At 34.2% G+C, this 15,952-nt stretch overlaps 1 protein-coding gene across 4 annotated transcripts in view; it reads left to right on the top strand.

Annotated features, from left to right (window-relative positions):
* Positions 1 to 15,952, top strand: part of LOC127862123 (FRAS1-related extracellular matrix protein 1-like) — a 61,252-nt gene that overhangs the window by 32,048 nt on the left and 13,252 nt on the right. The window lies entirely within an intron of this gene.

The raw sequence follows: 15,952 nt of genomic DNA, 5'->3' as shown, positions 1-15,952 counted from the left end.
AGGCATACATGGGTTAATTAGGAAGACTTTTTCTGAAATCGCTTTATTTACAAACCGTCTTCGTCTCAGACAGAGCTCAAATCGCTCCTTCCCAATGGCATCTTGGCGAGATTTCTTCGCTCTAATTGAAATCCAGACTACGCTGATCAATGTCTAGGGGCTGTAACAGACTACCAACGTCGTTTTTGAGGTTTCAGTAACTAAACTATCAATCACTGAACATTTCTGATACGATCTCGCCTAATGGGGATATAACAAGGAAGCCTCCTCAAACACTGGTGGTGATTCTTTCTAAGACCCTGAGGCTGCTAACGACGCAATATTGTGCAGATTCCTGGGTTGTCCCTGTAATCTTGTATGCTCCATCTTGGTGTGTGTCGTTCAGCCTTTATACAAAGTGAAAATGACTTTTTTCAGAAGTACGGGCTTTCTCGTTAAAAACGTATTAAGAAAAGGTAAAAAATTATCTTAATGAAGTATTGTTTTGAGGAACATCTTAAAGGTGATCACTATTGTGGAGGTACGACCACACGTATAAGAAAACTTCAAAGGAGTTCGAAACATGTAAAGCAGTGACCATGCTTACTATGAATATTGACAACTAGTTAACGATTCTGTTTGAACGTTTGACAATCTTTGCAATTTTAAATCCATTTATATGCGAATTGTATTAGCAAATTAAGAAATACTATAAGAGGTGTATTTCCCATGTGTTATAATTTACCAATGACAGCCCACATGCTCTCTCAAATATCGCATGTTTCATGGTATTTATTATCATAAAGAGACACAGAACTATATTCAGTGAGTATCAACTATGATAAATGAGCGGCACGTGAAAATTTATTTCGTTAATACTGTCAGGTATGTGTATCTAATACTCATACCTGATACTGTGTATGTGCATTTTATTACTCATTGATTGTAGTTGGTGTCCAAATCTTTTCTGCGCAACACCCAACATACAACAGTTTTCAAACAAGACATAACGATGTTATAATTTATGATCACAAGCAACGCAACACTTTAAAATGTCTACCTAGCTGTTAGACCAAACCAAACACCGCTAGAAGCACATTTTTGAGGGCGGTGTCTTGTAAAAGAACACATTACGAGATAACTTCTAATAGCGCCCCGGACGCGCAAAATTCAATTGACGTAGGCGCACGCACAGTTCCTTAAGTATAACGCGGTATTATGCGGCGGCAAAGGACAAAATCACTGCTTCTTACCTGTATATTTGCACGTGCTTTACCGTGCTAGCTGACTAGTAGCGCGCGAAAATGGATACATCGGATAGATATCGTCTACATTGTTGATGATGCGATAGTGTGATTTATTAAAACAGGTTTCGCCAGATGGTAGAGTAGCACCACGTTCTTGCAACTAAACCCGTTGGCACAATATTTAAACTATAACGATCCTTATGTTATATCTATCGATTTATCGTGGGGTATCATACATGGCCCTTCTACAACTTGATAGTGCGATGTTTACTGTCAACATTTTATTTTTCATTTTTAAGAACACACACGTTCATGGACGGTGGGTCGCAAATAAAACAATAATAAGTGAATACATAGTTATTTTTTACCATAACTCAAATGTTGTTTTAAATAACATTATAACGACACATTTGTTCTTTGCGTTATGCCTGACCCTATGTGTCGGAGAAACCAAAAACATTTTTTCAAGTGTCTTGTACCGGTAAACACACATCAGCACGGATAATGGCTGATACTCCGAATATCGTCTATTGCACATGAATGTATTTTCGAATTGTATACTAAATCATTCGTAATTATATAACAATAGTTTATTTCCGAGAGTATTCTTATTTCGTTGTTTTGACCTTGAAATATATTGTGTTACTCATTTTTGTTTTTTTGGTTGTTGTTTTTTGTGTTTGTTTTTTTTTTTTTTTCGTTTTTTTTTTGGGGGGGGGCAGTAACCTTGCTTAGTCATGATAAAGATAGCAGCACACACAGTTAGTTTCTCTTCGGTCAGTTCGATGAATAATAAGATCCAAATGAAAATAAGAATAATTTGCCTAGCTGAATACACAATCGCGGTAAAACATATTTTCATTCTCGCCCATTCTCGTCTTAGAAATTTTATTATCATTGTATATAATAATGATAACTATATGGAAAGCATTGTATGGCTGCTAAAACATCTCACATCTTACAACAATTGTATGTTATGTTACCTGACAAATTGCGATATCTATAATTTTAGTGGATATGCAAATGTATTTATTATAACATTATATATATGCTTTATGTAATATACACTAATTGTGTTTCTTTATTTAAAGTAGTATTGTAAATGATGTTCCGCAAACATTCCTATCCCACATTATTTTATTTGTTTTGTTCAACCGCATCGTTTAAGGAACGGGTGGGTAAAATTTACGTTGTTGAGTTTAGGTTTGGAGGCAAAACATGCTGGTTCACATTCATTCATATAGATTATATAAGTTATCAACTGTTGAATATTTTTGTGACATGTGAACTTTTATTTGACATCATGTACCGATTTGAGTTGCTTCTTTATAACATTTTAAGACGATCCCCCTTGCTAATAAAGGCTGACAAAGTTAACGAGACAAATGGCTGAAATGACATTAAGGCGACCTATTTTATGTCTGAAAAATATCTCATTTAGAAGTGACTTTGACTTTTATGGTTTTGAACCCTTTTGCATTTAAGTCCAACTACAAACGCTTTTCATCTAATATAGGTTTACGCTTGAATCTATTTCACATACAAGCGAAATATGTTAATGACAAAAGTGCTGTTTAGTTCAGATGTAAAGTGAATACCCTTGAAACTAAAATGATCTTGTTGTGAAAGAGTAAAAACTTTATTATCAGCACATTATAATGGCCCCATACGGCGATTCGACTGTTTTACGACGTTCTACAGACCTAAATACCCTTCTAGAGTGCGGTTCAGTTTTGATATGTAAAATATAACACGTCAGTTAACAAAATCGTACTATAATGGCGATATAAATATGTCAGAATAAGAACTCGTGTCGGGAATAATGTTTCCCATTTCATTCACATCAAAGTTGCATCGGATTCCGTGCAGTTGAAATTGATTTATAAAATAGAATTCGCAAACATAATCCCGTGTTGTCTAAAACCTTTCGTCGAACGTACAATTATATAAAAATTTATGTCTAAAATTGAAGTATTTTATTTTATTTATGCGTTTGCCTTAACTTTGATACCAATATCCCAAAGCGTAAAGGTTACTGATTAAATACAGTCAAGTTTAACATATTTGTACGTTGAAAATGGATTCAGCATTTTAATAAAAGTATTTCAAGTATAACAGCGAATAGTGAACCGAATATATATGTAAAATAATCTATGCATAAATTGTAAGTCATGTAAACACTTATTCGACTGCCTCACTTACGGTTGTTCTAATATACGAGTGCTGGGGGGGGGGACGGGTTTTAATGCTTGTGCTTAAAATGTCATCCCAGATTAGCCTATGCAGTCCGAACAAGCTAGTCTGAAACTACACTTTCCACCTCGACTCGATTTTTAGAAGAAACTTCTTTTTAACGAAAAATCTCATTAAAGCGGAAAGTGGCGTCACTGATAAGCATGTGCGAACTGCACAGGCTTGTGTGGGATGACACTTTCCGCATATGCATTACGCCCCGTTTTCCCACAGCGTGTCTCAAATATTAAAGTATAATGATAAAAAAGTGGAGTAAATATTCTAAAACTGACGGATTGCGTCTTCAACTCTTTGACTGAAATCACACGAAAATTTAAATAAGTTAAAGAAATGAATAAACAACTAATTGCATATTCAAAATATAGCGCATGTTTTTCTCCGTCTCTCGCCAGTATAATGTTTCAAAACCGACCATCTTGCATTACACTGATTCCGTGTGTGATATATGATCAGTGTTATTATTTTAATATCATGGTACATTAACTCCAAACAAGTAACGTAATATCAACAGCTATCTCAAATGAGTGTGATGGCTGAAAATCAACGCCCGGTTTCTGTTTGATTGCAGTAGTTTTTTGTGCAGTTTCGGCGCGGCATGTCTTAAAACTTTGTGGCTTTTTTATGTTCAGTTTTATGTGTTAATATTGAAAATAAAAATATTTTCATAAAAATAAATTATTGGGATCGTATTTTGCACAATTTGAAAATTATATAATCTTTTATCGCATATGTGAAAGCGATGGTTTGTTTAGACCTATTTATTTTAGCTCGATTGCATCGAAAGCCTCAGACTTATTGAAACACTCTCGAGTCCGTTGCCTTGGCCTAAAACCAGTACTTGGTGTCCTTGGGGGAGATCTTAAGAACGCTTTCACAATGGGGATCGAACCCATTACCTCCCGGTCGCTAAGCGGACAAGATATCCATTACAACGCGGCGACCTTAAAAGTGATTATTAAACAAAAACTGGTCAAACGGGGCTTGAGCGTCTTAGGGTTCAAGATGGCCAACGTCTGCATCTGACCTTAAACCAACCGGAAACTTCAAATATTTAAATAACATAAAGGAGTCTCGTGACAGCGCACTTTTTCATATTTGCGTGAAGTTTGTAATTGTTTGATTCTCATTCAGTGTGATATCTTTAAGACACATTGAAATTCGTTAAAGAATGCAAATACCCAGCAAAGCACAATGCGTGCAGTTTATTTAGTTTCAATTATAATAGCAGCTCACTCATGCTTATACCCAACTTTGCTTTGCCCGCCCAACGCGAATTTGAACACCTGTGCCATTCAAGAAAGTAAAGAAATTGTAAAAACCGCACAAAAAGGTTATAAAGGTGACAGAGCACCAAATTTGCCATCTGTAATTAAGGCTACTTTAACAGACGTGATCAAAATCAACTTTTGATCTTATGTTTACTTAGACCCATTTTTCCGATTTTCTGATAAATGTCAGTATATTTGTTTCGGAAACATTGAACTAAAGGCAATTCTTATGTTGTGAATGCACTTTTGTCAATTCATGTGAAAGGAACCTTGTTATTTTGGGCAGACAAACTTTATTTCTCGTTCTTTAAAAAGACATTTATCAAATAATTATAATGCATACATATTAACAATCAAACTGCCCCATACACAGAATTGATACGTAATGTAAATATTTCGGTTGAACTTGAGTAAAACAGGTGTTATCTTTTCCACGACAATATAATTTGAATGCTTACTGATTTATCAAACATCAATTGCCAAATACACCAAATGAATGTACCCAACTATTACCGTAAGGTTCAGTAGTTGAAAAGTGTTCCATATTTTTTTAGAATGTACTTAACAATTCATCGTCATCAATTTCCCATATTTTAATAAAAAAATAAAAAACCTTTACAATCCGGCATCATTTATTTGTTCCTCAGCAGAATAGACTGACCTTTAGAATACCTTAACACATTTTTTTTATGAAAAACGATTTACGATTAATTTGTTTAATCGTTACGTGCACAGTTCTTTCCGATCAGAAAATGTAAGGATTGTAGAAAATGTGTAAGGTCATTACTTTTTTCATAAGTCGCACTTGAAGAGAAAATTGTATAATTTTGCACAATGTTTAATTTACTAATAGGCCAAAGGTATTTTTTCGTTTAACAGAAAGTCTCTTCTGAGAAAAAAATCCGGAATAGGCGGAAAGCTCTGATTCTGATTAGCCTGTGCGGACTGCACAGGCTAATCTAGGACGATAATTTATGCACATGCATAAAACCCCCTTTTCACAGAGCTCGGCCCAATTATAAGTTCAAGTAAAATGGGTTTTTTTCCCATCATCATGTACGCATTATTGAAACAACACCCAAACTGATCATACTTTGTAGACCATATTCAACATTGTTGAATAGAGCCAACACGCCATATAAAATTAGGACGTCATGGTGTTCATTTTATGACGTCATTTGATGTTTTAGTGGTGATCGGAAATCGATGTACTGTATATCAGAATAGCACCTTTTATTTAGCATTTACATTAGTTCTTGCTTATCTTGACAACCTGAAGCAGTTTTTATTTTATTAAAGCGTACACAATGTACCTTTTCTTCGTTCACTCTAATATTGTGCTACTATTTAATTATTAAAGTGGAGAATTATACTGAATGAAGAATTTTGTAGTCACTTTTTAAAGGTCATTAATGTCAACAGTTCAGCTTTCATTTGGCAAACAGTTGTCAGCAAACATTTCATGGTTCGCAATTCAGACAGATGTAAATAATAAATCTTAATAAATATTGTAGTTGGAATGTTTTGTATGTGTGCAGTTTTATTCATCGTATGATTTAGAATGGACAACGTGATATTTAGTTTCTATTACAACGAATAACTTTTGGTCTTATTTGTTTGCCTTCTTTACTTTATATGGAGGACTACATATCCACTGATGATTTTAGAAGGCGACGTTTTGTGTGTATAAACGAATTACACGTGGTTATTGTAAACTGTAATGATAAACCAACTTAAAGGGGCCTTTTCACAGATTTTGGCATTTTTTTTAACTTATTCATTAAATGTTTTATTTTGATAAATGTAAACATTGGATCATAAAAGCTCCAGTAAAAAATCAAGAAAAAAATTAAAAAAAGGAAAAGAACATTGCCCGGAGCAGGTTCCGAACCAGTGACCCCTGGAGTCCTGCCAGAGTCCTGAAGTAAAAACGCTTTAGCCTACTGAGCTATTCCGCCGAGTACACATACTTGACGTATTTTATACCTTATATAAGCAATCTTCGCAGTTTCACAAAATTTAACGACAAAAACAGAACTCTCCAAATTATTCAATCGTTTCGCGTTGCAACGCTTTATAATTTTTAGGTTTTAAAATCGTCAAAAGATGCATATAATGGCTATATTAGAGCATGGTTAATGTTCAGTATTACTGTTTCCTCACAAATATCATAACTAAAACGAAAACTTACGAATCTGAAACAACTTTTTTCAATTTTGTCAATTTACCAAAGCGTGAAAAGATCCCTTTAAAGCATCGATTCCGCGTATTATGTCAAAATTATGTTCAATTAATATTTAAATACAGTATTTGAATACAAACTCCTCGTATACGAACCTACAACTCGGGTTTGTTTATTTATTCGGAGTTTACAACTATGGGGCTTACGTAATATAATAATCGAACAAAAATGTGCACCGTTCAACCAAAACATAGCATTTTCGTAAATGTATTCTAACTTGAACATAACTCATTTTTCTCATAACATTTGCTGTTTTTTTGTGTTTTGTTTATCGTGTTACTTCCACATTAAGCGGGAACTGGGTTCTTCAAAGAAGATAAGATTGAAACAAACACCATATTGTGTGACAAACTTATAAATATAAGAACATTTTTTACCCAGTTAAAAAATAATAGTTGAAATAAACCATCATTATTCTTTTACTCCTGGTGTACTCGCAATCGTCACCGAAACTGTCGAAAGTAATTTCGCGGCTTGTCAATTTTATGAACTTTCCTATGATTTACCTGCGCTTGGTTAATTAATTAAGACATGCTCTCCAGTCCTAAACGATTTTTGTAACAGTGCATGACGTAATATTTTAAACTTGAGCTGAATTTTAACGTATAATGCTCATATATACATATTTAAGATGGTTGTGTACATTAAGATATTCATGCGAAAACATAATGTACATTTTGAAAGTTAAATTTCGCCTCATATGATTATAAATAAGGTCTGGTATATATGTGTCGCCAGTTACTTTAAGTTTTGTCATTAAAGCGTATTCGTTATTTAACATTTAAAGCAATGAGAAGTGGATTGTATTTAAATTGAATAGCCGAACAGATACTTAATCTCATATTTATTTATTTAACTTTTCACTTTCTAGTTTTGACATGTTACATAACATAATTAATTTATGTGATATTTTAATAAGGGTGAATGTTGTCTTTGTGTTGCTTATTATAACAAAAATAAAGTAAATATACAGAAAATGCATATTAATTGTGCCTCTTTTTTCCCACATACGAACAAAAAGCGCCTATTTCCAGGAAATTATTTATTTGAGGACTCTTACTGTTTCGTACTGGAATCGTAATGAGTACCTGCACATCTTAACTGATTTGTTACTAGTCTTTATCAATTTATGGTTAAGCGGAAATTCGTGGCAAAAGTTTTGAGCTATTCAAATTTTGCCAACGAACACCCTTATAAAAACATCGTAGTTTCTTCTCAACATATTCATAGTGCTCTTATGGTGCACAGGAAGCATCGCCATCTGTTTGCCAGTATTACGCAACAAGTTCCCATAGCATATACTTGCCCGCATTGAACCTGTAGCTTGCCGCTGGCATGTCAATTCCCTTGCTACCTTAAGGCTTCATGAGGGTAATTTAATCGTTAATGCTTAGTACTTCATTAAGCATTCTTACATAATCGGAAAAGTAATTTTCAAATAGCACCAGCTCCTGCAAAAATATGTTGTAGTGGCCGTTCTTAAACATTAAACCTGGTGTCAGCAGAGTGGTGTCAGCAGAGGGATAACTCTGGAGGCTCTTCTTGTTCGAAGCTATCCGCGGCAGGTTCTGATACTCGCAGCACAGCGCAAATACGAAAGTTGCATTACCACCCATGATAGAAATGATGTCCAATTTGGGTTAAGGACCTCTTTATACCCATACTGAGAGAAAATCAAACGAATGTTTAATAGGATTAATGAAATACTGTATATCCGCACCTGATTCGTATATGCCTTCTGCGTATTCTTAACTGATTCGTGACCGATTTCAAACGTTCGTTTAACATTCGTATTTGCTTATTGTACATCGTAGTGATTTTTTGACAATATTCGTGTGATTCCGACTGAATCCTAAGAATATTCATAATTCGTTCGTCCATTATCGTAATAACAGCGTTAAGCTTCACTTATTGAACCAGAATCGAATTCTAACATTGATATTTTTTTAGAGTAGTTTTATATGTGGTCAATGTAAAATCGTAGAAACGCAAAACAAAAATCTGCTTTCCTCACGCTGTTATTCTTTATATAACTTATACTTATCTACAGGCAACAAGTTCTAACAATCGAACCAATTTTATGTGGTTATTCTAATGATATATCAATTGCCCATCTCTACTACTTTAATTAAAATCTCTCCGCACGAGAATGGCCGTGGTAAATTAAAAACAAGCTGATAACCGGTGTTTTATTTTTTCAAAATATCAGTCCCAAATTATAAATAAATTGCATGATGGCGGAGCAAAAAGCTCCGATCATTTGCGTGATAAAAATCAGGTAGCGTAATTAATTCAAATTATACGCTTCGACTGAAATTTCCATTTAGTTCTATTTTCCGCTTCGTCATTTTTTGCAAATTGATATGGATCGTTGAATGGAAAAAGATAGAATTCTGTCATGAGAGGACCTTCAAGCGGATATAAATAAATTAATAATAAGTGAATAACCAGTAATAAAGCGGTCAATCACAATGTTGTGGTAATAAATAATCGATATTTCGATATCCGATGAACACTGGATATCACAATACAATAGTTATGTGGATCTGTTTTCATGATTTATCTCTCAAAAGATATTAACATGATAAGGAGTGTATTATGTTCGAAATTATCAAACGCTTGTATCGCGTTAGTTTTCAGATTTACAAGCGTGTGGTGAAATATGTTGTCTGTTTTTGCATCGTAAATTAGGTTGTTTTGAAATTCAGAAAAATGCCAGTACATTTCATTGTATTGCTTAGCTTATACATTCTTGCTTACAATTATTTTCTAACTTTTATTTTCCAACGCTTTTTTCATGTTCGTGTGTTATGTTATTGCTCGGATAGAGTGACTCACATTTTCTAGCTCCAAGTTTAAATCGCATTTTCCTATGTGAATTTTCTTACCTGCCTTAATTAACACATTTATTTTCTTGTAATGTAGAAATCGTATTGTCTTATTGCTTGTATTTTCTAACACTTAATCGGGGCATGATCAGGTGACTTTGTGGAGACCGGTAAGTGGTGCTTTGTTTCGAACAACTTTTTAAAACAATTTTTCTAAACAATTTCAACTAGTGCCTTAAAGACAGTTTTTTATGAAGCTTATGGCAGTGTGAAATCCATTTTAGAATTATTTAATTTAATAAGAATGAGTTCTGGTTGAAAAATGATGTGTGTACTGCATTTTTTATACGGTAATACTTCACGCAACGTGAAATTTTGTTACCGTTTCCGACGTATTGAGTGATTTATTATTATACCTTAAGATATCGGCACAAACTACAAGTCTTTTATGAACTCAAGATTTTTTTTCAAATGAATTTCAGTAACTTGAGATATTAAAAAATAAAGTTCTTTCGGTGTGCTTACATTCCGTCCAGCCCATGTGTAAACCCCTGAAAACCCCGTTGATTCTGCACCCTGTTAATGGTGTAATTTAGTTTTCTACTCAACAATTTATGATAATGTAGAATATCACTCCGATCCGCGGACCAACTAGATTTATTTATTAATTGTAGAATAATTTGATTCCGTAAAAATTGCAAGCACTTGAAAATTAGGTCAAAATTACATGTTCACCGAGACGTTATAGTAAATTCTTACTTTAATTATCAAGCTCCGTTGATGAAACATGACAGAAGATGTCAAAACGAAATGTAAAATGCAAAAGCAAACATGTTAGAAAAATGAATATAAGATTACAGCGACTGTAGGTGTATATTAAAGGCTCCGTTATTTTGAGAGGTATTATCATCAGTGGACATTTATTTTATGGAGCAAAATCAGAATAAAAACAATACCACCATATCAACTGCGTGTATATCAACGATTACAGAAGTTAACAAAAGATTGGGCAAATGCATTGACAAGCAGTGAAGATACATAACAGAAAAGTTGAAACACTAAATATTTTTTAAATACAGAACATAGTGATCGTGCTATTTAAAAAAAGGGAAAACAGAAGCAACAGGCTTCATAAATCAACCTAACGATAATAAATTACCGACAAGACACTTGACACCGAAAATAAAAGCTAAATGCAAAACCTACCGCTACTTTCCTTGCAGGAAAGTGTCCAACGCTGAATACAAGATTTATTATGTTCACATTTTTTTGTGCGTGAAACCTCAAACATTTATGGTTTGAACACCTTCCCGACATGGTTAATTTCTTTTCACATTATACGACAAAAAGAGCGCATTTGGTATTCAACATGTAATCATAAAGTAAATAAAAATACATACATCAAGTCGTACATGTTGGGTGTGTGTGTGTGTCATACAAAGTATATGCACTTTTTTTTCCTGAAATATGCAACATGTGTAACAGCCACTCATAATAATGTATATATCTATAGCAAACGAGGACCAAATCAAAATGTTTAATTAATAAAAAATGCAAAAAATGATAGCATTTTAAAATCTTAAAAAAAACGCAGTTATTCTGTTAGTTTGTCAATGCTTTACTTGCACTAGTAGCAATTAGCTTTCGTACCATTTAATTATTACCCAAAGAATGCTAATGGGAAAACATAGTAAGTTTTAGAATTTACTGGGGAGGCGTAATACATTCCATTAGCAAAAATCTGCGAAACTTTCCCTTTAAGAAAAGGGAGGAAATACAATAATCAAATTACAATGACCGAAAAAAAAACACAATAGAACAAATCAGCATACACAAGTAGAAATAATAAAATACAAACAAGGAAATAGAATGCGACAACAAAAGGAAGTATAATACATGGTACCAAAATTCGCTTGAAAATATAAGCTTGCAAATACATGTAAGAATATACAAGTAATGATCAAAACAATACATTTTCTCATTTCATAGCTCTTCATATTGGGAATATACGTAAACATGGAAATGTATCGCTATTCCCAAGATCTTTAATACAAAACATAACCCACTAACAAAGTGATTGACAGGTTTATTCCAAAGCAAGACTAGAAATACCATCAACTGCTATCAAATAGCGATTATTGGACATTGGCATGTCTATAAAGTCAGTTATCGTTTCATTTTCCCCTTCACCGACGTCATGGCTTTGATGGAGCATTTCGATTTAAAATGATAATGTGTACCATGAACGCGCTTCTAATTACAAAATCAATTACTATTTGTCTCTATCGCGCAAACAGAGGGTGGGTATCAGTGGAGTTTAGGAAGTAAATTTCACGCGGCAGATATCCCTTTGCCTGACTAGTTTAGCAATTTTATTTCAAGCGTTCAAACGAGATTTCAAAATGCAGCTAACGAGCAAACGATACAATTTAGGTCCCTGAAACATAAAATACCTATAAGTTCCGATACGGCACATTCTATTTAATATACTATATTTTGATGAGAATAAACATTTTGATGACAACTTATAAGAATGCAATTCCAATGTTGTATTATTTTTAGGGGACCTTGGGTTTCTTTTTGGTAATAATACTGGGGACCGTTTCAATAAGCTCTCGTAAGTATGCTACGACTCGTAAACCAGTTGCGATTATCGCAACTTACCAGTTTGCGTTTCAATAAACTTCCGTAACTTACGATAATCGTAAATCCAATCGCAACTACCCGAGTTACGATTATGTAATATTTACGATACGATATGTTATTGAAACGGTCCCCTGATCGAAAGTCTGTAAAACAATGGTGTAGAACGAGGCGAAACTGGAACTGATGCTTATAGTCGTGATGTTTTTGGTGTTGGTGATTGCATTATGAAGTTTTATTAACATAGCGCAATACCGATAATAATGTTGATAGTGATTAATTTGCTGCTGCTTCCGCCCCATCTGTTGTTTCTGCTGCTGCTACTACTGCTGCTGCTGCTGAAGATGATGATACAACAATGCTTGCCGTCATGATGGTGTCAATTCAGCTGGATTGCGAGATTTGTGTTGATTATGATAATATTTTTGGAGTCGGTTATTGTGGTAGTAAAAGCGTTCATTGTGGGGGTTATGACAATTGTAATCATTTCATGCATTTGAGTCGCGTTCTGAGAAAACTGGGCATAATGCATGTGCGTAAAGTGTCGTCCCAGATTAGCCTGTGCAGTCCGCATAGGCTAATCAGGGACGACACTTTCCGCACCAAATTGGATTTTTGCTAAGAAGAGACTTCATTTAAGCGAAAGATGTCATCAAAGCGGAAAGTGTCGTCCCTGATTAGCATGTGCGGACTGCACAGGCTAATCTGGGACGACACTTTACGCACATGCATTATGCCTAGTTTTCTCAGAACGCGACTCATTATAAAAACAAGGCTAAATGGATGTTTTTTAAGATACATGCTAGTTTTTTAATTTCATTTTATTAATCACATTCATTGAATAAAGTATTGCATCAGGAAGCGGGTACCGCCCCGTCCATAGATTTCGCTTTTGTACCCCATTCTTAAGAAAGTCGATTTGTCTGAATAGCTCACAAGGTTAAAAACAGATCTTTTGTCAGCTGGTATGCTTCTTTGGATAATCTGCTTTGATGTAGAACAACTACTTGACATTTGTTCCTATAGGATAATCCCAAATAGCAAACTTTGCTGAAACACAAGAATATTTATCATTCATGTTTTACAAACTAATCTTTTTAAACCAGAAAGTGAGTGACCCGATGTCATTTGTAAACAAAAAATAAAATTCTTTAAATTTTACCGTATGAATGTGACACACGATATCTTGAGTGTCGCAATTTTGCGCCGAGTTTGCTTTACATTGTTTACCTTTTATATGACCCTTCTTTGACGAAAACAGGCTGTTTTAGCAATTTTCGAATCCGTATTTAAACTATCGATTACCATTTTAAGGAGATAAAATTTCCTTGTTTGAACACCTGTGGCGGTTAAACTAAATTTACTCCGGCCATAAATATCGTGAAACGCTCCATTATGTGCGATCGTAAATCGCTGATGCTTGGAGTTTGATTGAAATTCCGATTTCATTTAGCCATTGTTGTTGATTGCTATAAACTTGCGACATGAGAACGGTTATAATTTATGTAATAAATAAATCGCACTGATGGCATTTATAGGTGTGTTCATTTTAAAAGGTTGGGTTGTAAGTAAAGTGAATAATTTTCCAAATTTCTCATACCATTGTGTGATGCTTTATGTCCATGAAAGTGGCCATTGAATGAATCGACTTCAAGGATTGAATGGATGATTGAAATTTAAAGCATATGAAACTTGTCTAATTAAGATTCATTTAGTCCTCACGTCAAAATGAAAACATGTGATTGTGAAATAAAATAACATATCTACGGTGGCAATCTATTGGCTTTCTATTTTTCTGACCAGAAACATATGTAATCTATTTTTCTAGAACTTTTTTATGTTGATTTATTGATACGAATAGTTTCTTATTCATTTTCCAAGTACCATTTAAAGTTGATGCATCCGTCCGATTTCGGCAAACTTTTACATAATTCGGTAGTAGTATTTGACGATGTATTTTCCTTATTTTAAAGCGGTGGTTACGCACTTAAAACAACAACAGCAACAACTTCATATTGCGATATAGTTTAACTCCATGGTATAAGTGCTAAATTGTATTTCGTCCATCTATTACACATAGTGAACATCTATATACTGTCTGCAGCGCTATTATATATAGTAAAACAAATCGCGCAATTTTAATGTATTTCAGTAATTAAATCATTGTTTTACTTCATCGACGTTTTTGTTTTGTGATTTTCATTCATGTATGATAAAAATACAGGATTCCTCAGAGCGTTACGTAAGAATGGTTTAGCTAATAGTAAACATGTTACGAAACAACGATAATGTATTTCGTATCGCGTCTGACTCGCACATGGTTTTTCGGAAGGTATACTTTCGGAAGCAAGTTTAGGTGTGCTTTCCTGATTGTTCAACGCATGCAAGATTAGCGCGATGCATGTTTTCCATCAGATATTCACTTGCCTCAAAGTGAGCGCATAAAAAATCTTTGACAATGTCGATAGGCTGGTAATGCAGAAGCTTGGTTTCTTGAAGTACGCTGTGCAGAACTAGATTAATGCATTTGATTGACGGATAAGTTTGCGTGTGTTTATTGTAATGGGCTAGAATGTAGTTCCCCAACTTAAGCAGCCAATCACGAGCGATAATAACGGTGTTCGTCACACAATAACGCATATGATTACACCGTTACACGAAAACGCATATGATTTCCGGGCATATTTTTTTCCATGATAGACCTTTTAAAATATAAGCAATCGGCGGAAAATTTGAAAAAAAATGGTTTGGTAATTATCGACGTCTATATATCCAAGTGAGATTATAGAATTTAATATAGTTTTACTCCCAACTGAGCGACTTGTGGCCATATTATTTTTTCTTATCACGCGCAAAATAAAATCGTTACTTTACCGAAATCAACACAAAATCGCTAAATAATGACCAAACAGCGGTGATTTTTCAGCCACATTATTATATCCTTTAAGCAACAATTAACAGAACCGTTTGCACCAAACTGTTTTTATCATGATTGCGATTTCTAATTGGCATGAAAAGCCGATCGCGCAAGTCTTAAGCAAGATATAGCACAGTTTATTATGAGTCGGCGTTTCGTTTGGCTGTTCCCACACTTTCCCATAAACACAATTAGCATTGTTATATCACATTATCACAGTGGAAATTACTCGAGCACTTTGCCAGAATATGATGGTTATTTAATTCTTGGTATGTAATAGCTATAACACAAAATGCCGACATGATCGCCAGAATGCGTAAACATCGACTGGAAGGCTGTTTATAATTGATCATATTCATGTGTAAATTGCAAGAAATATTTTGCTGTACCGCTATACCGACCGCTATACCGACCCTATGACGGCGCTATTTTTGCAAGTGTAGCATAAATACGTATGTGTACAATTGCCTTCTTCACAATTATTACGTTCTTATCATAATACTTCAGAACAGTCTGAAATACACATATTCACTCTTTATGCAAACTTGGAACTTCAAAAAGTTGTGTAGTATCAT

Source organism: Dreissena polymorpha, chromosome 16 (genome assembly GCF_020536995.1).
Source record: "Dreissena polymorpha isolate Duluth1 chromosome 16, UMN_Dpol_1.0, whole genome shotgun sequence".
Classification (NCBI taxonomy): domain Eukaryota; kingdom Metazoa; phylum Mollusca; class Bivalvia; order Myida; family Dreissenidae; genus Dreissena; species Dreissena polymorpha.
Note: the sequence above shows the minus strand (reverse complement) of the source record. Positions and strands in the feature narration are given on the sequence as shown.